The sequence below is a fragment of the Wyeomyia smithii genome, chromosome 3, assembly GCF_029784165.1.
Source record: "Wyeomyia smithii strain HCP4-BCI-WySm-NY-G18 chromosome 3, ASM2978416v1, whole genome shotgun sequence".
NCBI classification, from domain to species: Eukaryota; Metazoa; Arthropoda; class Insecta; order Diptera; family Culicidae; genus Wyeomyia; species Wyeomyia smithii.
Window position 1 is genome coordinate 238035126 of NC_073696.1, and position 26740 is coordinate 238061865.

Sequence of the window (26740 nt, forward strand, 5' to 3'; positions counted from 1 at the left end):
ATAATTTCGGTATCGAAGTTGGCGAAATATCGGCCACCCTAGCGATTGTGCCCAAGTGTGAAGTGTGTGTTCTCATACATACTCTCAAACGGATAAGACAAGGCGAAGTAGGCATAAGAGAAGGGAGATTGGTGGTCACATTGATCCCAGACGGATAGGGATCATTGTACATTTTCTACACGGCTCGGTGCATTTTTCCTATCGTTGTGCACGCCTTACCGCCTGACCCCATTCGATTCCGGTGCACTGGTCAAAGTTGTTTCATTGTGAGGAATGTAGAACCGGGAAAAAAAAAAGATGGGGGGAAAATATCTGAGCCTCAGAAGCTCATATGGTAGAAACTGAGAATTTAAAAGCATCACGACTTATCCTGGCCTGATGGAAATTTTGCTTCATGTGGTAGAGAGATTTTGTGTCCTGCCCTCTCTGCCCTTACTTTGGAGTAAAAAATTTATTCATGTCTTTGTGCTTGCTGGAGATGGGATTAACAAAACACTGATACTATTTGCATGCTGCAGACTGGAACGACATGTCATACCAACCTACAGATTATAAACCGTATCTGTTGACCTATGCTTTGATTGTCTTTTGCTATTTTAATGATTAGCATCAAACAAGCAACCGCAAAAGGATACGGAATAAATAAATGATTCTTTCAGGTAGGTAACCAAGCCCTGCTCGTTGCATTTGATAGAGTAGAATTACGTTCTTTTTGTTGCCTCAACGATTCTAGTGGGTGGAGACTGATATTGTTTATATAGGAGACATCTATGATCAAGTGTATTCGACAGGGAATTATGTCACTGGCAAACTATAAATGAAAAAAGCCGCTTCATCAAAGGGGATCATGTATTTCAGGTTCAGATATAACCTGGTTAGCTCGAATAACCGGGAAATTGATTGCAACGTTGAATGTGAGCTTGCATAACGACTGGTAAGGCCGTGCAGATCATTTATATTGCAAACTTGTTGTCCTATATTTGCATTTAACAAACGATATTCAGATTGTTGTCTTTGTGATGGCCAATCTATTTTTGATTTGCTAAATGAAAATTTCTTAGCGTTTTTATGCTAATTAATCCAGGCTACATCAATCTAAAGTAAATATAGGTTTCTATTTAAAAAAGATAAATTTTTTCATCTTTTCTTCGAACATTTCTTACTTTAAAATGTTTGACTCTGGAACAATTTATTCAAAGAATAAAGTATAATTGGTAACTATGGTCGTTTGTGTGATTTAAAAAAAAATCCATTTGCTTAATTTTTCCAAAATTTTTGATATTTTCAATTCAAAGTTGTTAAAATTACCGGTGGTAAAAAAGTTTCAAATTTCAAACTGAGAAAGCTTACATCATAGATGTGTTTCAGTTTTAAATATCTAATCCTGTAGCATATTGGCCTTCTACTTTACCTATATTGTTAGTACAAGGATTTTCGTAAAATCAAGATTAAAAAAAATCGCAGATTTACAAAAAAAAGTGATTCAATGCACAAATTGAAAATATCGCAGCCGAACAAAGTGCAATGAAACTGGTGGCAGTGGCACCAATTTTTTGCACGTTTCTCCGGGCGGTGAAGGCAAATATTCTTCCTTCTAACACCGATGGTGATTGCACGAATCGAATTGGCCTCCTGCATTGAAAGGCAAGCGGACTGACTGCCCGCCAGTAGCGCGAGGAGGATCCTTTTTTCCCTCCATCGAATGTGCATCGAATACATGCATACTGTCTCGCCTTGGAAAAGACCCGAGTCCATGCGGTGCACTACACTCTCTACATTGGCAGCAGCCTACACCAGGACACAGACAGTAGAAGCGCTCGGGCTCTGGCCCAGGAAATGGAATCACTTCAACAAATGGAGTTTTGATAGAGATGGGTGATAAAAATATCAATTTTGAGCACTATGAATATGCAATCTGCTGTTGCTAGCGGCGAAAAACAGCTTTTTTCCTCAAAGCCCGTGCATAGCTGGAGTGGACGAAAATTTCACTCCGTTGCCAATTGGGAGTTTATCATACCTGATTGTATGTTTAGTATAATAATAAAAAATAGCACGAGCTTTTGAATTGCATTCCGGTTTAAACTGGTTACCAAAGAGAAATATGTAGCGATTAGCTGGATCGAATAACTTTTATGGCCAAAAAATACACGTTGAAGAAGAGAAAGAAATCTAGTAATTAGTTTTTCCTTACAGTGACAACTTCTAGACAGGTACGATAATTGGTTGGAGGTTTTAGGCCTGGGAAAATTGAAGCCTGTCGCTATCACATATTGCTACAAAGCAACTGAACCTCTGTGTGGGATGTTTGAAACAACCCTAAATTAGTCGTAAATTAATTTTCCTGCCATCTTCAAGTCAGCAAACCGTGTCTTCTCCAATATGTTTAGCTAATAAAATCACTTTCTTTAGGCTTCCTTCCATTTGGTATGTAAATTTTCAATTTTCATAATCTTGGACCCTTCTCAGACCGTCGGAGCAGCCGGAAAAACTGTTGGATTCCAGTGAGGAAGCAACTTTTTTGGTGCGTGAATGTGTATTGTGTATGCACGTCAAACTTAAGTTGGTGGCAGCTGGAAAGCTTTCATTTTCAATTTCATAAACAATTTACTGCTTTGAAAAAGGGGAATCTTCGCTTGTTTTTGTACGCTACCGACAGTTTTTGTGGAGGCTCTGCTTTAAACCCCGTGGATGCGGTTAGAGACGGCAAGTCAACCGACTATAGCCAGTGTGTAATAAAACCGACGGAAATGCTCTCTCGAACGGAGGAGGATATAACCCGAGGCTGGGCTCAGTCCAACAACCAGAAGTGGGAACATATTTTCCCAATAAAAAACTGCGCCTTGCACGGATTCTTGACTGGGTAGAGCCTGGCTCAGTGGAAAGGATTTTATGTGCAATAAGGAACAAAAAAAGAGATCTTCTATGAAAATTGTTTGGCTTCAGGACATTTCCCTTCAACATCAGTTGGCCTGGATGCGGGAAATGGATGGTGAAAGATGTGTTGCAGCACTTTAGACGGCTGGGTTGTTGGCTCGGTTAGCACCTTCGAGCGGCTCCAGCGGGTAGGGATGCGAAAAAATCGAGTAGAAGTTTATGGAAGTTTTGAAAAATTGTGAATTTGCTCCGAGGCACAAGTACGCAAGTTTGTAAGCAAACGGTTCTTTCGACGCTGCTGGTTTACTGAATCAAATGTGTTTGTTTGTTTCTCTTACTCAGTTTTTTACTCACTTTTGTTGTCTCGAACTTATTGGGGTTTGTAGAGTGGAAAATATCTTGGGCTGCTGAAAACAAATAGTGTGGACCCTTCGGCAGGATACAGTTGTGTTAAACTGCCGTTCCAAGCATAGTTGTCCCATGTTCTACACAAACCTTATGTATGCTGGGACAGTTATGCTTGGAACGGCAGTAAACAAGTTAGGAATCAGTACCAGGGAAAATGAAAAGCTAACTTCGTTTCCTAGAATTTTGATGTTCCGTGATTTCGGGTACATTTTTTTTCAAAGTTTTTATTTAAAAAACCAACAGAAAATTTTTCATTTCCTTTTGAGAAACGCCAGTTTGGGGATTTACGGAAGTTCAATTGCAAAGGCTAAGTCAATCTTTTAGATCTTTTAGATTGTTATACATAAGTCCCATACTTGGGAAGCAAATAACGACCAGAGTTGAAGCCTTTTGCCATGTTGATTTTATCAAACAAATTCTACTGAAACGTAACTTAGAGGAACACAGATGATTCTCAACCCTCTAGTGACCAGTGCCGCCTTTAGACAAGCTCCAGTTTAACCTCAAAAAGGTTTCAAGAAATAGTTAAAAAATGTTAATAAAGATTTATAGTGATTTCACCGAGGTCCGTCTGAAAAATAACTTGGGCACTAGAGGGTTAAGCTTTTTATTTCTTGGCTTTGAAAATTCTACAGCAGTTTTGTTGTTTTCTACTCATTATTTATCAAAGAGGCTGCTACACGACATCTGCAGTATCAGTAACACCAGTAACTATTAAATCTATATGAACAGAGAAAAATGTAAAATTCATAAAATATTTTAAGTTTGTAGAGATTGTAAGATCCATAATAATCTATAATATAACACAACCAATTGAATCAGGTGAAAAAGTGTAATCTGCAAAATTAGCAAATAAAGAAAAATGTACCAAAAACTTACAATCAAATAAAAGGAAAATAAGAAAACACTCACCAAATTTACAGATTTGTTTTTTGTTGGCAAAAAGGGTACAAACAGTAAAATTTGTTAAATCGTTTAGAAATATAAGAGATTCTCTGATCTCACTTATCAGTGGAGCTTCACTGTGAATGTTAATTCTACTCGATTTAGTGATTCTACTGAAACCACTATTTTTTATCAGTTTAATCTAAAACTGCTAATAACATAAAATCGGTGAAACTGTAAAATTAGTAAAAATGTTAGAATCCAAAAAACTTTAGAAATTTATAAAATCAATATTATCAGAAGAATCGGTGATAGGTACTATAACATTAAATATAATTGTAAAGAAGAGGAATATAATTTAAAACAAAAGAAGATATCCAAACAATTTTTTTTTCGAAAAATAAAATGATATTTATGCATACAGTAATATAACATTGGTACGCGTCTGCAGGCCATCAGCAGACCACCGTAAGAAGTTTCTTTCGGATAACTTACACCTCGTTAGCGGGGGGAGATGCACAGGCATCGTTCCTAGAGTCAAGTATAGTCGCTATATTCCATTTCCACAGACAGTCAGACATTCGATGCAACCTTTTATTGCATAAGTTGAAATAGTACACTAAGATCTTTTTTGAGAGGGAAATACGTTCCAAATTCGTACGGGACCGCGTAAAAAAGATTTTTTTTGACGTAGGACTACGTCTAACCGCACTATACCGAGATACATTCCGCGAAAACTAAAACCAAGATGTAACGACGGAATGAAAGATTTTAAACGGTTATACTGATGTAACCACATGATGGACCATAATAATCGATATGTCGTTGGATTGATAAAATGATGGACAATTTTGTGATTCTTCAATTTTTATTATCACTTCAATGTTAAACAGTGAAAATTGAAAAAAAGTTTCAAGGTCGAATGTTCACCCACAATGTACCAATAATATGCGAGCACGCCTAGCACAGACTTCATGAGTAGACACCAACTGCCTGCAGTGATATCCTGTATAGCAGTGGCGAAAAAAATTTGACAGAATCTCCCCGTCCCAATAGGTCAACTAATGTTAGCTTCCATCAGCCTAGACTAAATTGATGTCTTGAAGGTAAAGCTTTTTCGGAAAGTTCGTAACCACCTCCGCTACCAGACAGTTTTACGTTCTGCTGTTAACAAATATGTTAATGTTAATAAAACTGATGTCTTGAAGGAGAATATGATGGCACAGGCAACAGTACTGCACCAAGTAATGTATGAACAGAGCGCTGGTTACTCGTCGTCTATCAGTACAGGAAAACTTGATATTCATTTTTGTGCAGTCAAGCCAAGTGAAAACTACATTGCCACTGTTGACGCACAGTGGGGCGTGGAACACAATCGAATTGCCGTTTGAATTGTCTTCTTCTTCTTCTTGTTTCGTATAGCAGCAAATATCAGAATTCAATATGATTTTTCGGATGTCGCAAAATAGGCTGCGCCGCCGGGGACAACAAAATGCGTTGTTTATTTTTGAACTCTACACGCCTTTTTTTAGATTTATTTAAATAACTAAATATAAGGTATTTAAAAGACAGAAGAAAACCAAAATGCTCCGTACAGATCTTTGAATATGTAGTTAAACGAGCTGTACTGATGATTATATTTTACTAGCTAAATGAATTTAGTCCAATATGACAATACTAGTTGCATCACGCGGTAGCGGTTTAGAGAAAAACCAAATTCATTTCATCTTGATATAAGAGTTCCGACGTTAGTGTTTGTATTTTTCAATTGAAATTTTTTTGAATTAGCATTTGCAAGAAAATATTACTTTCCATAACCTTACTTGTAATTGAACAACGCTATGCAAACATTAGTTGCTAAGGCTAATGTTGTGCATCACTCTAGCCCAGTTTATTTTCGAAGATAACGGACATATAACTTTCAAATATGGTATCTTCGTTGTTCTTTGGTATCTTGAAACTGATCAAATTTTTTTCTGATTGATTCTGTATACTGATAAAATGTTTAAATTGACCTGAATTGAATGTTAACATGTTCATAAAATTCTATGTCAATTTCAAATTTTCTGTGAATATACATTTTCTACTAAAACTGTAATTCGTTATCGATATTTTTTCCACGAGCTTGTAATTACAGGAAAAAAATTTATGTGACATCTTTGCCGCTTTGTGATCGGTGAGTGAGCCAACTTCAACAAGACAAATAGATATAGAAGGAAGTTTAATTTCTACTAAATCGTACTCAATTAAATATTTTATAGAAGGTTGCCTTTTCGCGCATTAAAGAAAATTCGCTGTATTAGAATGAAAGGTATTAATCAATGGTCCAAAAACTAAATTTAGGGGAAAATCAAGTATCTAACTTTTTTATTTTTGTAGATCGAAAACCTTGTTTTACAATTTTATAGCTCCAATAATTTTAAGTAACTTTGTAAAATAAAGTTTTTTTCTAAAACATTGCTATAGAGCTCTAGACCCAAATTTTCTCCTAAATTTGGTTTCTGGACCATTGTGAATGTTAAAGAGAATAGTTTTTCTTCTAAGATAGAGTGCTGCAAAGAAATAATCAAAATACAGACCCCGTTCGATTTTGGCAACACCTCAGAATTTTTTCTGTTGCCAAAATCGAACCGTGCCAATAATGAACGGTTTTTTTCATGACTTTTTTGACTTTTTAAATGGTCAAAGACGACCTTAACAGTAGAAATGGCCACCAATGAACTAGTTTTAGTTCCAAGTCGTTTGAGGTGTCGCTTGATGAATTTGGGCTGACGACCTAGATACTTGATATTACCACCGGAACCAAAACACCTTCCTTTTGGAAGATGTTGAGCTTAAATTGGTTAAAATAAATCAAGCAAACTACAAAAGTAAAACGAGCTCAAATCAAACATAGCTTCAAAATAAAATTATAAAATTATTGTAGTCCTACGTCAATTATGCGGTCGTGTCTTGGTTACCACCCTCCTACTATTTTTTGAGATGAAAATATAACAAACAAAATCGTTCTAAGATGTTTGAACCCCGTTTGAATCAAGAGGTCAAAATGCTATTTTTTAAACCTTCAGTATTTACACCAAAATATTTTTTTTTTTTTCGAAAACAGATATGTAACTATCTTTGTTTCAAAACGAAAAGTGTGTTTGAAATAAGCTCAATATCTCGTACCGTTTCTGAGTAATAAAGAAAAGCAACCCGTATAAAAAATCACTTAAAATAAGACCTTACTGTAATTTCTTTCACATCTCTTCACAAGAATAAGGTGCTGAGGCTAAACATCTTGTTCCCATTGGAAAAGTACATTATTCCACGTTCTATCACCAAAATTATTTCCGATGTTGGACACCTCGTTTCCCGAGAGAAACTACGATGACCACATGGCAGCGATTAGGTACGCCACAAATAAAGAGTGCGTTAATTTTTTATTTGCATAGTAATACAAAGCGGTAGAGCTAGCAAAGGACAGAGAGTAAAAACTGGAAAAAAAATTCTCTCTCAATTTTTTCAGTAAGTAAGGATTAAGTTTGATTTAGTTAATGAATTCATTCGTGGAACATTATTATTTCCCGCACGTTCAGGAACTTATGTATCACAAGTCCCTGGCAAAGGTTCAGAACAACAAAGTCTTTGGTGTAATGAAATAAAACAATCTATAAAATCAGTAGAATCATTGAGATTTGTGAAATCTGTCGAATTAGCAAATTGGATAAATCAGTAACATCAACAGGATACGTAAAATCAGTAGAACCAGTGCTTGGTAATACCAGCAATTAGGTAAAATAACGGATATCAATGAGAATAGAGAAATCGGTGAAAATAGTTTCGGTAATATAAGAAGAAGCAAAACAAGGATCGGTACAGCAATTCATTGGACCTGAGCCATTTCTGGGCACCTGCAAATCCGCCGTCAAGCTCGAACTTAAGTCATGGGGAACGCTAGCAATAGCTAACCGATAGAGCAATACACAGGGTTGCAGACAAGCTAAACCGTTTGTCTCTCCAAACCCTGCTATAAACAAGAAGCTTCTCAGTCTCAAGCGTGGTGAACTACGTCTCTACACGGGAGTTATTACCAGACACTGTCCTGCTCTTTATCACCTAAAGAACCTCGGAATTGTCGGATGTGATGACTGTCGCAACCTTGCAGTTAAAACGTCCGCTCATCTGCGATACCAAAAGGGGGCACAGTATTACTACCAACCAACCCTATTCCACCTCGTAATCTGTGTGCCACAAAAGATAATCAAAATGATGGTCGCAGTGGCTCTTTCAGTCCAACAGTGAATGCGGTTGACCGTGCTCCGGATCTTAACCCAATCTATAACAGGAGCATTGAGACCGGTATGATCCAATAATAGAGCGATGACGGAGTACACCTTGCGACTAGGCCACTGTACGCTTACAGTGATACCGGATACGTCGATGCTCAGCAGACCTGGCCCTGGTTGCAGCTAATTTCTAACGTTTTTACGCGCTCCTGGTCGAAACTCAGAGTTGACGATGTTCCCAATTCATTGTCAGCTTATCCTGCTAATACTGTTTTCGAGTTCGATACCCATTTGTGCAATTTTAAACTACCCTTTGACAACAGCTGTACCAATTGCAGCAGTAGCAAGATAGCCTCTTCTTCGGAGTTTGCTAGAAAGTCAGTTGCTGAACATCGTGTAACTAACCAGCTAACCCGAAAGTGACCCTGGACTTCTCGTATGTTGAAATTGTTTCCGATGGCGAGAACCTCCCCAGGATCCGAAGCAAAGGAGTGTCATCCGGGTGTACCATCTCCTGCAGGTAACGAGAGCCACCAAATGCTTGTGGAAACGAAGTGGCAGATCGAAGAGGGGGCCTGGATAATCGGACCTATCATAAGGGCATCATTGAGTGAACGATTTGATGTAGTCTTGGCTGAACCGTCGAATACTGGCCGAATCTTCGTTGTCTAGCAGGCAGTCCGTTTATCGTGCTCCAGGTCCTCCTCCGGAACGATTGCCATGTATTTTTAATCCATGTGAACTTGTATTGTTTCGTTGTAACCCTTTCGAAGATCCGGGTGCTTCCCGAATCGCCGTTCGAGCTGAAGTAGTCTCCGCAAGGCCATATCTTTCGATTCGCCGATCATCTGCTCGAAATCCATTCGTCGATGCGCACTCGACCACTCTTCAAGAGCAAGAACTCGTAGGAGTACTCCAAACCCAGGAGAAGATCGATCGATGTTCGCTTGTGAAAACCAGGATCCGCTAACGCCATGTCAGATGGAAGATTCCAATTACCGATTGGAATTGTTTTTGAGAGTTGGTTCTCCGTGACCTTCTTGATGACCAGGAAGTCCATCGGTACCGAATAATCCGATATTCGAGAGACGATCGTGGCAAATACCGAATCACCCGCGGACTACCCGCACCAGAAATTGGCGCACTTGGTTCCTTTCTTGGTAGCTTTAACAGCTGGCAGAGCCTCTCGGAGATGAGATTTGCCTGCGATCCGCTGTCAAGTAGTGCTCTCTCCGTGTGCAACCGCCTATTGTAATCCTGCACCGATATTAGAACCGTTGATAGAAATAAATGCACTTCTCTCGAATTTTCTGGAATATTAGCCGAGTAGATTGTGGCCACCGAACTTTGATGCGACTGCCGTGGACTTTGTATTATAGCTGTCGTAGTCGAAGAGCAAGCAGGACCACCTACTTGAAATTGGTCAGAGAGCTGAGCACCAGATGGCCTAAAATGGAGTAGAGTGTGCTGCTTCTTGCAATATGTACGGCAACGGTATTTGGAATTATAGTCTCGGCTGTAGTGATCAGGTCGGAGTTAGTTGCTACACAGTTTTTTCGAGTTGCTGACCTGGAACCGCTTATCCAAAGCCATCTCCACGAACTCTGAGCAGTTACTAAAATAATGGGGACCGCTGAAAGACACAATTTTGATGCTGGCTTCTAAAGCAGAGGGGACATAGAGGTTGGTGAAGAACGCTGGCTTTCGGGAAACTGGTCGACCGCAACCTCATCGAGAATCCGGATTTGCTCTTCCAAAAACTCCATCACGTAAAATAATAAATAACAAAATAATTTAAAATAATAATATCAGCCAATCAGTAAAATTAGTAAAACCAATAAAATCAATAAAATCAGCAGAATTAAAAAATACTACTACTACCACTACTACTACTACTACTACTACTACTACTACTACTACTACTACTACTACTACTACTACTACTACTACTACTGCTACTACTACTACTACTACTACTACTACTACTACTACTACTACTACTACTACTACTACTACTACTACTACTACTACTAAATGAGACCCTCTCAACCACGGGAACGACTAATCACGTGGTAGCGATGAAGATACGAGGTGTTTTTTAATGATAACTATTATAACAGATTATTTCGTACTTATGGTGTTAATAACAAATCTTGTAAAATACAGAAAACGAATGATGTATTGACCATGAACATATGTGTCGATTTTTACATCGCTCTACATGACTGAAAGAAAACCTTCCAGCTGGTCTCGAGGTACGATGCTGACCTAACAAGCCAGTCGTCGTAGGTTCGAGTCTCGGCTCGGGAGAGACTGTTAGTGTCAGTAGGATCGTAGCGCTAGCCCCGCAATTGTCCTGTACACTTGACAGTTGGCTGCGAAGTCTGCGTATAATAATCAGAAGGCCGAGTTCCGAATCGGAATGTAGCACCAAGGATTTGCTTTACTTTTGAAATGTTACATATTTAAAGTTTCTCAAGAAGCGCGAGAAATCTCAAAACGGACCCCTACGGAAAGACGTAGTCCTACGTCAAAAATCTAAGAAACCAGTCAAATTGATTAAATCATCGGCTTTTAACGACTTTAGTAGTATAAGGCCGAGCATTGTCGTGCAATAGAATCACTTTTTCATGTCTCTGCTCGTAGTGTGGTCAGCCGAGTATCAGGCCTAATCCCATAAATTGAAGTCCATGATGCGATTTTTCACCGTCAGAGCAAACTACGTTTAACGTCCCTTGGCGTTGAATCATAAGGAGACCTTGTTTTTTTTAATTTTTCCCTTTTGTTGGCGGGTAACTCCTCATATCGGAGCAAGCTGTTCCTGCGTTTGTCATGGATCGTCATTGAGCAATTCCTAAAATTCCAAGCAAAGTTTTACGCATAGTACCTCTTGACTTTTTTGGCTAACTTTTTCTAACTCTCGATGCGCTCAAGCCTCCGTTTTTTTTTCGAATGAAATGGGAAGAGTAATACTTCGTGCAAATAAAGATTATTTGGCACAAAAATCAAACGATGAAGCCCTAATGAAATCAATAACTTGTCGAAGTGGTTTGTTTACCATGTGTCTCAGCCTGGTTCATCACATACCGCTGGTGCCATCTATTGACAAATAACAAGAACTTAAATGCATAAATAATGGAACCATCAGTGAGATTAAAAATTTTATATTAATTAGTAAATCTAATAAAATCAGTTGAATGCGGTAGCCGAAAAAAAAAACAATGGATTTAGTTAAAGCAAAAAAAAATATTATGATGTCTGTTTAATCTGCACTTTCTATAATATCTGTTTACTAGGAAAAAAATTGGAATAGGTAATCGAAATAAATAAAAATTTGTACAATTTTGTTCATTTTAATCGATTAACCCTATCCCCGCAGAGAGAAATCAGTTTTTGCATCGAAAATGGCATTCAAACTCTTATTAGGTACTCAGCAACCGCATGCATAATTGGCACAAACTATATTAAATGTTAATGATCACTCTGTTCTCTAACTGCTTAGAATATTTTCATCGTTAGAAATTTCAAGTATAGTTGTTAAAATGTTATCAAAGTTTATATGTCAGGTGATCCCCGCGGGGAATGGGTTAAATATGTATAAATGTAGAGATGACTAATAAACTGAACATAGGAAAAATTTAAACTATCAAGAGCCATAAATAGTTTCTGACAAAACCTGCCTGAAACACTAACTCAAAAACGCCCTGGGTTACAGCGATCATCCCTACAACTTGTGCCTGCACTGAATAATCTTTCAGCACACTGGTGCGACCTATTCGTGTTGAAACATAATGAAAAACCTGGCCGTCCATATCCGGTGGTAGAGCTGTTTGTCGGTGGAAGACAACAATTTGTACCGTTAAATTGATGCTTCAACGAGAGAGCAAGAGAGACAAAAAAGGTCTTTGTTTTTGTGCCACGTTTAAAATTCTCAATATCGATGTTGTTGAAAAATTATCTCTGCAACCCATTTTGATTACTGGAAAACGGTCTATACTTTGAGATTTCATCAATATAATAGTGACTTGCAAAAATTCAATCCGCCCATCTCCCAACAGAAGCCTCTAGGGCCAGACAGCGAGTTTAGGTGTCATGTAACATGTTAGGGCTCGAGGCGGAACAACAGACAGCCAGTGAGTGAGTAAGTCCCGGTACATAGTGGCCCAATTTGAAGGCGTTGAATAGTGCTTTAAGCTTACAGTGTGCACCTCAATTGCTCTCGGTGTAATCCCTAGGTGTAGCCGAGTTTCCCGAGTCAGTAACCCTTATTTGACCTTGTTTGATCCCACTTCCACACATGGAGAGTTCAGCTTCAGCTGGTTTGCAGTTCACCGGAGGGAGCATTTATGCTTGTTCCGAAATTCCTCTATGATTTGCTGGGGTGTTTCAATTTTAATGGGTCTAGTTGTAATTACATCACCCGAGTGTGAAATGTAAAAATGTGCCATAACTTACAGCTGAGTGGAAACTTCATATATAACAGATCAAATATTGAGGCGCCTTTTTTCTAGTCAGTCTCAGAAAAGCAATAACCGTTCATATCTACCACCAACGTCTATCCTGGGTTTTTGCACTTCGACTTTTCTATTTTCTGGTATAAAAAATTGACTTTAAATAGGTTCACTCGTACGTTTCGGCGGACACCCGGTACGGGTTTTGTTCCACAGACGTCCCAATCGTGGCAAGCCATTAGAACGCTGCATAGTGCTTCCTACTAGCCACCAGGAAGGACAACAAGCTCGATGACGATGATGGATTTGCATTGATCGACGGAGCGGTCATTTTTTTGTTCGTTCCCTTCGTCGGCAGAACAAAGAAGCAAAGCCGCCAGCAATGTGAGCAGCGTGGGATGATGAGCGATTGCTTTGGCCATAAAGGTTGGCTTCGAGAAATGGCGGTAATTTTTCAGCGCATTTTTTTTTCTCTCCCATTGCTGCCATCCCGCAATCTCGCAATCCAAAATAAAACTCGCAAAATTGGCGTGGTTAACCTTGCGGATACTATCGGCGGAAAGTATTTTTCAAGCTTTTTTCTTCAAAGGGTAATTTGTCTCGACAACGAAACAAATCAATATGCGTTTGCGGACCAATCAACCGCAAACGCATATTGATTTGTTTAGCTTCGAATTTGTTTTCGGATGCAGATGGGGAGCAAGTTTGATGCTTGAACGAACGGTTGAAAGGGAAACGTATTCAATTTCCACAGGCGTCGAGGTGGCACAGTTTCCGCCCGGACAAATCACGCTCAATCGGCTGCGAACGTTTTCCGGGATGTAGAAAGATTCGACACAATTTGGCTGCCAGCTTCCGCTAGGTAGCGCTGCGACACGGCTCACCTCGACCGCACAAATTGATTTATGCAAAACAGCTTTTTTCCTCTGGGTCGTTAAGCATAGTTCTCCACAGCGCCATTGATTGATGGGATTGCTTTGCCGCTGTTGTGCTGCTGCTGCTGCTGCATCTTGAACGGCGCACACGGGAACAAGAGGATGAAAGCTTTTTGCAGTTCTTGCCCGGTTCCACTTCTGATAAAATTGATCAATTTGAAAGATTGTCTTGCGCTAATGCTATAGTCTCACCATCTCGGGAGGATTTTGTTACGGGGAAAAGTGCAGAAACTATGCAATCGATGGTGATGTAAGAGGGTTGGGCTGAGAGATCTCGTTAGGTGTATCTTTAAAGTTTTGATATAAGTTGAAGGCAGCATCTGAGGATAGGAGTTATAATGAAATTCATATGATCAAACCGAGACGCATAGTGAAAATAAAAAATGGCTTGTTTTAGTTTTAGACGTTAAAAAATTTTATATTTAACATTTTCATGCACTCTCGATCCCGATCATCTTTATCATTTTAACCATTTTCAACAATTCAATTCACACTTTCAAAATTTTATTACAATTAACTAACTACTTCAGTAACCGATTGTTCTACCGCTGGCACAAAGTTTAACAAGTTCCCGTCCCCGAAGGGGTAAACGAGAGAGAGAGAGAGAGAGAAAATAAAACAACGAACAATGAGACCAATTGCTTGTTCCATTCGGTCGATCACCACTTAAACAAGTTTCCGTTTTCTTATCTAACGGTGCTGCTGGAGTACCACCACATTGCTAACAGCGACCAAACGGGGGAAGTCCAACAAGTTTTGAACAAACGTCCTGCACCCGATCCTTCCCCCGGTTGGGCGTCGCGCACTGGTTGGCTCGCTTCATCGCCTTCACGGTACCCAGGGTGACTGGCTGAAGAGCAACGAGGAAGACACACTTCCGGCGTCTTTTGTCGGTGCTCATCCAACTGGATGCGATGCAATATAGTCGGTGAAGCGGAGAAAGTTTCCTATTTCGCGTTCGTTTCGGAGTATCCCCCCTCGATGCTGTTTCCGTTCGTTGCGCTACTGTTACATCACCAGCTGGAAGCGCCGAAGACACAATTCGAGGGCAGAAATAGTCTTTTATTGATTTAGTTACCGAAAGCGCGTTCGCGAGATGCAATTACCGGGGAATACTTGCTGGGAAAGTTGAAAACTTTCCCCCTTGCTTCTTGAACAAGCTGCTGATTTTTCATCCTCCGTCCAACGGAACGCTCGGGAGGAAGTTTCACTTCACGACCAGGTGTGTGTGTGTGGGCGCTGTCGAAGCAAAAAACCCATGTCTCAGTTGGTGAATCAATCGGAGACAATGCAGTGTCGGTGTCTTCCAAGTCGCGTTCCGAAATATGGAACGACACAAACGGACTGAAAACTGCATATTCTCAAACAGGGGGAGGAGAGACCGTGTGCCTCCCTAATCGAATCAGGTGCGAGAGAGCAGGATTGCATTGTTATCTCACTCGTTGCTTCCAGCTTGTCAGTTTTCGGAAAATTAAACCGTTCGGGACCGGCTGTGTTCAGATGTTCGAAGCTGATTAAAAGTAGCAAGTTTCGCGTCATCAAACTGTGTGCCAATTTGCAATCACTTCACCAGATGGCCGCAGGAGCTAGTTTTACGGGAATAAGAGTAAGTGGCTCTTCGATCTGGAGCGGAAGAGATCTTCTACTTGAATGGGATACTACCGAAGATAATAGAGAATCGGATGCAATTTCGTTTATTTATCTAATTATTTTCACAAGTTTCTAGAAGAGGAATGGTTTTACAAGTTGTCACATTGTAATAGCATTTCTGCTGGATATGTCCATACTTTGTAGTGCAACTAAGTAACGCTTTTCAGACTTTGGCTGTATGATATATTTCGTTCACGGTCGTCCAGGTAGTTCAGTTTGAAATTAAAAGAAAACCGAAACGCTGTCGTAGAAAAAAAAAGAGACGCACAGCTGCGATAGCGTCCATGTTGTAGAACCCATCAGTGGAAACGTGAGTTGTCTTTTCTTTTGTTCAAGAGCAAGTGCATTGAACACAATGCAAATTCAGTTGACACGAATGACTCCGAGTTAAAAGGTCCTCAACAATTGAATAAGAATAATTTGTTGTGAATTGGTTCATATTTAATAATGAATAAACGTTGCTGGTATTGCTTGGGACCAAAAGTTCCAAAATCAAGATTCATTTCTAATATTTCATCAGCCATCTCAAATTTTCCAATACCGTCTGGAGTCGGTTTCCTATTCTGCAAAACATCCCTGTTCTAGAGATACTCATATTGGCTGGGATTTGACCGTTTAGGCTCTTGCGCAGAAACCGGATCTCATTTTGGAATTCGAAATGGCTTATGGAGATGATTCCAAGCCTTTGAGCATCATTCTGTTTCCCAAAATACCCATTGTAAATGGTATTTGACCATCTTGGGCTTATTTGTCACTTGATTCGAGTGCAAAATGGCATGCAAACGAAAAGTATAACTCTCCAGTAGTCACGTATAAAAGCTAGCATGCAGTAATTCAGTCCTCATTGTCTATAGTTTATGATTGATGTTAGTTTATTCGATCACTGCAGTAATAAGAAAACTCTGCGGCAAGTCACAACGCAACAGGTGGAGATTTTGAATATATTTTTGTGTGGTTTTCGCTGCAATACATACTCATTAGATCATAGCCTTCCATAGCTGACAGATTATGAGACGAACCAGCGAACCGCATCGTGATTAAAATCACCTTACACAGCTTTAGGTTTTGGATCCCTGGTGTGTGGGAAGCACATAGCCATGTCTGTAGTATTACTGAATATATACGATTTTATATGTCAAATTTAAAATTTTAAATAGAGTTAAAAATTCATTTTTACTGTTTCAATAGAAAATTTGTTTCCCTTTTTTCTTCCAGAGAAAAACAGCATGGACATTCGGCAATAGCGACCATTACGGAGCAGACGAAGAATTCGACTTACCGGAAATTGAAGCCCAGCGTGAGATGAACTAGTTTCTGTCTTCATCTAGACTTTGAATTCCTTACCGCGACCAGACGTTGTAACTTGCGGATTTGTTCAACGGAATTGTGATGTTACCATGAACAAACCAAATAGCAATTTGCTGATGAAACAACCCGAATAACTGTCTTTAATACCTACGAAGAGGACTAACGCAAATGCCAAGGCGCGACGTAGGTGGTAGAATGAAATAATTCAAAAAGGGGACGAACTGCAATAGTGTTAATATTTGCAACCCTGGTCAGGGCTGTTGTTCACCTTAGTGCAGACAGCAACACACAAGTTTGTACACAACACGTTTGCCATCAAACCGTGCGTGCCACTCCCGATATTTCGTTTGTGTGCTCTTCTCCCCATCCGTTCTTTGGTTTTTTTTCGCACCGAAAAAAAGCGACTGTGTACTCTTTTTGCATTTGCCAAAATGTGCGACACCACACATTGTGTCTTACTTTGTGTGCTGCTTAGGGCAATGATTATCTGATTTGACAAACGACGGATTATAGTATTCAACTCTTTTTTGGTTTTTGCACTTTATTTGACTCCTACTGAAATCATTTAGGATTTAATTTTCAGTGCTGCTCAATGGGTTTTGTTACAAAACTAAAAATGGTTTCTTCCCGGAGATAGCCGCAATTTATCTCGTACATTAACAGTAGGGTGGCAATAAAAATCGACATTTCGAATTTCGTTTAGATGTTGGGGTCAATAGTTTCGTCTTCGAAAAAAGTTCCCATACTAAACTTCAGATTAATCGGATTTTGGGAACACGAAAGCATCATTTTGTAACCAATGAAAAAAGGCACAGGTAGTTCAATAATTTCTGAATATCAAAAAATTCTGTTGCCAAATGTCTTAAAAATGCATGAAACATCGAGATGGTGTTATCCAAAAACAAAAAATGGAAAAATCGATCGGTTAAAGTTTCACTTTTCGACTGAATGAACGTCTAAATGCGACGAAGGACAATTTTTTTCCATACAAGTCATTACCACTCTAATGAACGGTATCAGAATGCATGTGAATGCATGTAGCGATTGTATATGAATAATGGGACAGAAACGTAATATGTCCTAAGAAACACGTCCACGCCATTGAGAATCGTGTTTAAATTCTCAATTCTCAAAATGTATATGGGTTTTTCTTGGTTCCTTTTCTCTGCTATTTTTTCGACCCGCAACGCAACGCAAACTGCCCAAACTGAAGCTCTTTGTTCTCACGCAATGTGTCACAAAAAGCAGCACAAAGCACATTAGTGAACTTTTCTTTTACCCTCCAAGTATTGGTTTCATTGACAAAGATATTTGGTATATTTTTTAATTTTTTTTAGTATCTAGTAGGGTTGGCAAATGGTTGGACACGTGTAACTTGAGACCCTAATGTGGTCATTCACCTCTGTCCAGCAACTTCTATCCCAACCTCCACGAAGTGCCGACCGAGATACGAGTAACCGGAGATCGGGTAGCCAACCCCCGGTGAAAACTGAAACTGGTCGTATGCTGATTGTATGGGAAAGGGGTCGTACGCGGCTGTGTCCCCATATTAAAGGCGGCGTACAACAGCGTCTGACCTGGAGCGGGCGGCTGAGTTATGGAATGCTGTATTCCGCCAGTTACACCTAAGATGGCAGCCCCATCAGCAGGATGTAGGTATCGCGACCCTTTTTTCTTTTATTATAGAGACTTTCAGTCTTCGGACTGGTTCTTCATCGCCCTGCTAAGGTAGCATACCGAAACCTTTCTTAAACCACGAACAACGAAAAAAGAAATACGAAACGGATCAATCGGCAAAGATCTCAACGTTGGATGGACTGAAGCAAGGGGATGCGCTCTTTAATTTACTGTTCAACATCGCCCTTGAAGGTACAGAACGAAGAATAAAACGTGCTAAGAAATAATACGATCATTACGAAATCTCACATGCTCCTTGGTTTTGCGGACGACATCGATATCAGCGGTATCAACCGTAAGGCAGTGGAGGAGGCCTTCGTACCTTTAAGGATGGAAGCAGCGAGATTGGAACTTGTCATTAACTCTGCCAAAACGAAGTAAATGGTAGCTGGCAGGAAAAGAGATGGGGAACGATTTGAAGTGGTTGATAAATTCGTTTTTCTTGGTACGCTTGTGACATATGACAACGATATGAGCCGTGAAGCCCAGCTGGTCTCGGGGTACGATGCTGGCCTAAAAAGCCAGTTGTCGTAGGTTCGAGTCTCGACTCGGGAGAGACTGTTAGTGTCAGTAGGATCGTAGTGCCAGCCCCGCAATTGTCCTGTACACTTAACGGTTGGCTGCGAAGTCTGTATATAGTAAACAGAAGGTCAAGTTCCGAATCGGAATGTAGTACCATGGCTTTGTTTCTCTTTATGAGCCGTGAAGTGAAATGACGAGTTGCAGCTGTGTGCTACGGACTGCGTCACCAGCTAAGATCCAGTAATTTGCAAACTCGCGCAAAACTAGCGCTGTATAGGACGCTGATACTCCCGGTGACCCTTTACGGACATAAAGCATGGACGCTGAAGGAAGCTGATCGACGAGTGCTCGGAGTTTTTGAGCGTAAAGTTCTGCGAACGATTCTTGGCGGTACACTGGAGGATGGAGTGTGACGCAGACGCATGAATCACGAGTTATACCAGGTATACAAACATGTTGAGATAGTGAAGGTAATAGAGCGGGGCAGGCTTCAGTGGGCTGGACATATAGCCAGAATGCCTGACGAGAGAGCCGCCAAAATTGTCTTCAGTAGAGAATCAGTAAGAGGCCGTCGACTCCGTGGTAGGCCTCGCACGCGGTGGATGTGCGCAGTGGAAGAAGATGCACGATCTGCTGGTGTATGAGGAGACTGGAGAACAGCTGCCCAAGACAGAAGAAGCTGGACATCTCTAATTCGTTCGGCCCTAGACCGGTGAACGGTCCGTTAGCCAACAAAGGAAGTAAGTAGGGACCGTATGCGTATAATGGACCCTGTGCGTATAGTCGACCCTTCTGGTATATATTTGCATTTGTTCATTGTCATTATCATATTTATAACTATAAACTATAACATGCTATAGATAAGGATGACATGATTTTTCCAAAATTCTGTAAGAAAATAGGAAAAATAACTAATTTTCATTCAGCACAGCCAGGGCTGTCATTCGCACACTCATTGCGCTCAGTGTGTTAATTTTACGTCAAGGCACAACGAGAACGGTACCTACACATTTTGACAACAAACAGGCACAAAGAGAAAAAGCAAAAACGAAATGACCATGAAAGATATCACCAAGTGAGAAATATTTCAAAAGAGGGAGAACGGAACAACACTTTGTGTTGCTTTTTGTGACACATTGCGTGAGAACAAAGAGCTTTAGTTTGAGCAGTTTGCGTTGCGTTGCGGGTAGAAAAAAATAGCGGTGAAAAGGAACCAAGAAAGGACCATCTACATTTTTGAGAATTCATTTAAACACGATTCTCAATGGCGTGGACGTGTTTCTTAGGAAAGGACATATTACGCACGTCCAGATATGTTTCTGTCTCGGTATTTATATACAATCGCTACATGCATTCACTACTGATACCGTTCATTAGGGTGGTAATGACTTGTATGGAAAAAAAAATTGTCCTTCGACGCATTTAGAAGTTCGTTCAGTCGAAAAGTGAAACTTTAACCGATCGATTTTTACATTTTTTGTTTTTGGATAACACCAGATCTCGATGTTTCATGCATTTTTAAGACATTTGGCTTCAGAATTTTTTTATATTCAGAAATTACTGAACTACCTGTGCCTTTTTTCCATTGGTTACAAAATAATCTTTCGTGTTCCCAAAGTCAGATTAAGCTGAAGTGTACTCAGTTGCATTTTTTCGGTGCGAAAGAAATACGAAAGAGCGAATGGGGTGAAGAGAACACAAACTAAATATCGGGAGTGGCACGCACGGTTTGATGGCAAATGTGTTGTGTACAAATTTGTGTGGTTCTGTCTGCACTGAGGTGAATTTCAGCCCTGAGCACAGCATAACACAGCGGTTTGTAAGCCATTTTGTCAGCAGTTACAAATCATATTCCTTTGTTTTCCAAGCGAATTGTGTGTTACAAATATGATTTTAAACATGTTAATACCAAGCACTAATACTAAATTTTATTTTGAAAACCTTGAAAACGAAGAAAACAATTAAATAATACTTATTCACTGAGGGTCCATGAAAGGCATAATTCAGGTTACAATGTTGCGTATTTGACAACCCTTCATTTCTGTTCATTTATAAACAAAATCTGTCGTTCGCGTGTGCGTTGAATTTAATATTCGTGAGCAAAATGGGGAAAACCAATGAGTGTGAGAGTAATTACACGAAATTAGATGTGAAACAATGTATTTTAGCGATCCAGAATTAGGTTCCGAAAAAAAAAGAGGCATATAGGCTGCATGAGTATCGCCTTGAAACTTGGACTGGAAAATGGAGGAAGGGCCCTCCAACTAAGCTGATACCTTGGGTGCTACATTCAGCTATCGGAACTCGATCTCCTATTTAGTATACACAAGCTTCACGGCCAACTGTTAATGTTCACTACAATTGCGGGGTTAGCGCAACAATTCTACTGACACTAACAGTCTAAACCGAGCCGGGATTCCAACATACGACGACAGGCTCGTTGAATCAGCCTCGTGGCCCAGCGCGCCCCAAAGCTGTTTGGAATTCAAACAAACAAAACCGTTGTCTATGAATTCAATAATTTTGGTCACCAAAACTATTTTCTGCTTTAGCTCTTTTGGCTATTCTTAAAGCTAAACCATCGAAATCCTTTCAATAATACTACAAGGTATATAGCCCTAGGGGTTGTATGAAATGGTGACGTAGGACTAAATGTATATATTATATGCTGCGATAAACTGTTCATAGGCAACACTACCGTTTATATTTGATGGTCGTTATTGTAAAACTAACGATGCATGAATACATGGAAGTTTTACACTAGTAGTAGTTTCGAAAATTCTCATAGCTCTTATCTTCAAGCATCTATAGTTCTAAAAAGAACCGATTACATAATCTTCAATATGAAATTCGTGCTACAGAACGCTGATGATCGCAACATAGCGTTGAATATTTTGCTTGACCGCGCATAATAAAGTTTGCTCTCCGCTGTGCCCTCCAGTAACTGTGCCAGCAAAATACCCTGCAGCGTACGATGGTAACTGTTGCTGCCATATCCAAAATAAAGGTAACATGCTCCGCAGTGCCTGGAAGTTGACTCGTATGCAGCTATCGTTTCTCAATGTCGCGTACCTCTAACATCTAGTAAACTCCACTCGCTATTGTGTGACAAACTAGACTGAAGCTGAATTTCCTACACGCAGCCTTTTGTATCGAGTTCAGCGTAGATTCTTGCTATTAGGGCGTGGCCACGCAGCTAAAAAGAAAGACAAACAAACCAAAACACTTTGTTGAGTCAAAATATATTGGCAAGGGAATTAATTCCATCCATGTTATTGTTATCCGTGCTCGGGAAGCAAGCCAATAGCGAGAGAAATGTATGGGAAAGCTTGACCTTGGAACTTTCCACCTTTTTTCACCATTAAGCAGTAAAACAACAATGTTAAACATTATATCAAATAATTGTTACACATTTTATCTATCACATTAGGTAAAAGACTTCATATTTGAACCAAATATAAAAATACTGCTTCGAAAATATAGAGAATTGGTGCCGTTTACATCTAAATTATGCCGTACATTTTCTAAGGGGTCCATTACTAGCATATGAACTCTAAATATTGAGTAAGTCGGCCGCGGGTGGCGATGCAGTATTTCCAGTCATAACAACTTTCCAGTCAATTTAGGAAAAGACTTTGGCAAAAATGTAGATAATTTTGTCACAAAGTTTATGGCAAAAATGTGCTCAAAATAGTGTCTTATTTTTCATTTGCTCTCCAAATGGTTTTATTGACTTACTATTTTCAGAAGATATTTAGTGTTTATAAAGGCTCATAGAATGAAAATAGTTTTAGTTCAGAACTCTGTCGCTAGTGGCGCAGCAAAATAGAACTTTTCAGTCTTACACTTTAGAAAAATGATGTCTTCAGCGAAGTTTTAGGTAATATTATTTCGAAAAAAAAAACCTTCCAAACATATTTGGAAGGTTGCTTCTCTAGGCACGATGCGAGAAGCTTCTACAAGAAGATAAATGGAATAAGGAACCGGGACGTGTCAGCCCCTGTTATGTGCAACGATAGAGAGGGTAACCCGGTTACCGATAGAACGGAAGTGGCCAGGCGTTGGAAGGAACACTTTAGTATGCTGTTGAATGGTGAAGAAAACAGTGTAGTCGAAAGGAGCAGGATGGTGATTGAGGACAATGGCAAAGCTGTTGACCCGCCATCTATAGACAAGGTTAAGAAAGCAGTGGAAGAGCTTAGGAAATGCAAATCAGCTGGTAAGGACGGCATTCCCGTCGAACTTTTTAAAGTCGGGAGCGAACAGCTGTATCGTGCTCTACACCAGATAATGCTGAGAGTGTGGTCCGATGAAGAATTGCGCTCGGACTGGTTGGAGGGTCTCATATGGTCACCGCCTGGACTGTAGTAATTATCGGGGCATAACCCTTCTATACACCGTTTACAAAGTTCTCTCCCGTATTCTGTTCTATAGACTGAGGCCGTTGTCGAAGACCTTTGTTGGCGATTACCAATGCTCCACTACGGACTAAATGTTTACCCTGCGTCAGATCCTCGATAAATTTCGAGAATTTAACCTGCAGACGCACCATCTGTTTATTGACTTAAAGGCAGATACAGTAAAGAGAAATGAGTTATGGCGAATTATGGTCGAACATGGTTTCCCAACAAAACTAGTTAGGCTGATACGTGCCACCCTTGAAGGCTCTACATCATGCGTCAGGATAGCCGGTGGATACCGGACTCCTTCGTGACGTTAGATGGTTTGAAGCAGGGAGACGGGCTGTCCAATTTATTGTTCTACATCGCATTGGAAGGTGCTAACATTACGAAGTCTCACATGCTTCTAGGTATATCGGACGATATCGGTATCATTGTTATCAACCGTAGAGCAGTGGAAGAGGCTTTCGGACCTCTCAGGAGGGAAGCTGTGAGAATATGGCTCATCATTAACTCTGCCAAAACGAAATACATGGTTGCTGGTAGAGAGCGGATGACGGATGTTGGTGCTGAGGTAGTGTTAGATGGGGAAACTTTTGAAGTAGTCGACGAATTAATTCACCTGGGTACACTAGTGACATGTAACAACGAGGTTAGCAGTGAGATAAAAAGGCGGATAGCAGCTGCAAACAGGGCCTTCTACGGATTGCGTAACCAGCTGAGGTCCCGTAGTCTGCAAACCCGTACTAAACTTGCACTCTACAAAACACTAATTCTTCCCGTGGCCCTCTACGGCCATGAAGCATGGATGTTGAAAGAGGCCGATCGGCGAGCTCTTGGTGTTTTTGAGCTCAGGGACAAACTAGAAAATGGTGTTTGGCGCAGACGCATGAACCATGAAATGTACCAGGTGTACAAATCAGCGGATATAGTTAAGCGCATAAAACACGGCAGGTTGCAGTGGGCTGGGGATTTAGCGAGAATGCCGAATGAGCGTCAAGCGAAGGCTATATTTAGCAGGAATCCCAATAGAGGTCGTCGACTCCGGGGTAGACCCCGCACTCGTTGGATGTTTGCTGTCGACGAGGAAGCCCGCGAAATGGGTGTTAGGGGAGATTGGAGGATAGCAGCCCAAGACCGAGTGACATGGTGACGTATTCTGGATTAGGCATTGGATCGATAATTGGTCTGTAGCTGTGGAAGTAAAAGTAAGTAAGTAAAGTAAAGTAAGTGAACCGCACACGTGGGACGAATTACTTCCGTTGTTTACATTTGAGTAAACTCATTCACGGGATACACCTCTTTCAAATTATTGTTAGAGCGTATGGCATGCATCCCTAACTTCACTTTTATGCAAAGCCCAACCTCAAAAAATCAGTAGAGCAGCGAGTGTATGATAGCAAAGCATATGACTGGCAGCCCATGTGGGGTGATTCGGTCTTAGTAAAAGCAGTCCCGACGGGAGCAGATCAAAAGCTCCAGAATATGTGGAGAGGGTCTCACGAAGTGGCAAAATTGTCAAGTGGAATGGCCACCGTAACTAAAAATGAGAGTCGTTTAAAAAAAGTTTATAATAACCGTCTTCAACGTTATTCTGACTGATGAGTATTTGATACTTTACTAAGACAACAATATATAAAATAAACAACACGATTATACCCGTGTTTGAAATTTCTATCATTGAAAATGCTACAGGCGGGTAGAATTGAATTCAAAAAAACTTACTAACCCGTGAAGACCCGAGAGGGAACTTTTTTTGATAATGGTCGTTGTCAACACTGCCGCGGTCGATTTGGGAAAACTTGTAATATTATTCAGGGGAAACAGTTGTTCTTAGTTTTGGTAAAGGTATGTACCATCCTTCTGGACCGCAAATCATGTCAGGTAGATAGAATATGGTGAATAAAAATGAATTTCGAAGTTTCCGGATTGTTTCAGTACGAAATCACAAAACTACGATTTTTCATAAAGTTTCAGAATACATTGTCGATTATCAAGTTTTTAGTTCTACATTTTTAGAATAAGGTTTCCTGAATCCATTCACGGCGATATATTAATTTAAGAATGCACAGATTTTGAAAAAAAATTATTTTCAATTCACCAAAGTACGTATTTTCATAGTAACCTGATTTTCTCAGTCCTCCACGATAGGTTTCCACTTTGCTTTTTAATTTCCGAGTTCTACATTTTTCTGTTAATGTCTTTCGAATCTGAAGTTAATCAACGAAATATAACGGATATAACGTCACCCATCGTTCCTCCTACATTAGTCCATAGGGTTCCGTCACATTGTTTAACGTAACTAGAACTTGGAAAAGAACCGATCTTCTACCGGTTGATAAAATGCAAATAGATATACTGTAAATCAGAGCACAGCTTCCTGCGTTGTTTCACTAAGGAAAACCGGCACATTCTTGTGCATTCAAACAAACATTCAGGAGTGAGCCAACCAGTACCATCGCACGAGACACTCAGCGGTATCGCGAGTGGCCTAGCTCAGAGATCAAGAGATTTAATTAGTAGCCGCTCTTAGCTTTCCTAGTCACTGGAGCTTTCGCTCATATAATATGACATTGGCATAGAATGAAAAAAAGTCATGATTTTACATGTTTTACGCAGTTCTGTGAATAATAACTCTATGTTTTCTGACATGAACGAATATTATTTTTAAATAGTTATATCTCACCACTTCTTACTAGGAGTTAAAAAATAATGCCCTCCTTTTTTCATTATGAAGCTGCTTTGTTTCCATTCCGTTGTTTCCAGCGGCGTTGATGTGAACATAATGACTTCACTGTACACAAACACAAACGATACTGCTAGCTAAAGATTTCACTTCCTTCCTCTCTGCTGACCTACCATGAACAAGTACAACATGATTGAACAAGGTTCCATGACGAGAGATAGTGAGCATATATAGTTTGGTAGTCACTATGTACAGTCTGCTTCTAAGTTGTTGATCAGCATTATCTCCAACTGCGACGGTTATGACGACTAGAAGGTAGCGTGTGTGTGTATACCAAAGACACACGTTGTATAGATTGCTTGGAATAACTAATTACTGTCAATAAAGTCCAGGCTCGGTTCGTCCGGGACTGGAAGGACGGTTCACGGTTCGTTATGATACGCCAACGGAGACAATGCTAAACGGAACGCAGCCACAGCCAGAACGAGACACATTAAGCGTAATGCCAATTTGTTCCTCGGTACGCTGGACAACTGTGACGCTGTTGTACGGTCCGTGTTTCGGCTTACGGTCATCCGCATCCGATTGACGATGACCCATATGGGGCCACTTCCGTCTAGCTTGGTACGGAGATCGATAAGAAGCCGCGTTTGCCACTGGAAGGCGCGTCGATTGG

At 40.2% G+C, this 26740-nt stretch overlaps 1 protein-coding gene across 8 annotated transcripts in view; it reads right to left on the reverse strand.

Annotated features, from left to right (window-relative positions):
• LOC129732671 (dipeptidase 1) overlaps positions 1–26740 on the reverse strand; it is a 649785-nt gene that overhangs the window by 66644 nt on the left and 556401 nt on the right. The window contains exon 6 of one of the 8 annotated variants that reach the window (XM_055693746.1): positions 22051–22174. The exons of the other annotated variants lie outside the window; for them this stretch is intronic. The gene's annotated coding sequence lies outside the window, so the exon portion shown is untranslated. The remainder of the gene's footprint in view (positions 1–22050; positions 22175–26740) is intronic. 8 annotated transcript variants of the gene reach the window in all.